We start from the raw sequence: 323 nt of genomic DNA on the forward strand, positions 1-323 counted from the left end.
TCATCAGAAAATGCATATCTAAACACTAAAAAACGCATACACTACCAAAAACCCTATACAAAAAAAAAAACAACTATGGGGAAACGTTTGCGACGAACTTTCAAAAATTTTCTTCCTTTTTTTCCCCGCTCTCCCGCTGGGCATTTTTCGCGCCCCGGGCAGTAAGTTATCAGAACACCTTTCGGATTATTTGCTTGGGGGGACCAGTTATTTGCATAAATTACTCCTTTAAGTGGAAAAGCACCCCGGGGCCAAAAGGGAGGGTGGGTGGGGGTGGGGGGTTCCGTCATTTTTTTTAAAAATTTTATCGGTTTTTTAAAAGT

Source organism: Penaeus monodon, chromosome 23 (assembly GCF_015228065.2).
Source record: "Penaeus monodon isolate SGIC_2016 chromosome 23, NSTDA_Pmon_1, whole genome shotgun sequence".
Taxonomy (NCBI): domain Eukaryota; kingdom Metazoa; phylum Arthropoda; class Malacostraca; order Decapoda; family Penaeidae; genus Penaeus; species Penaeus monodon.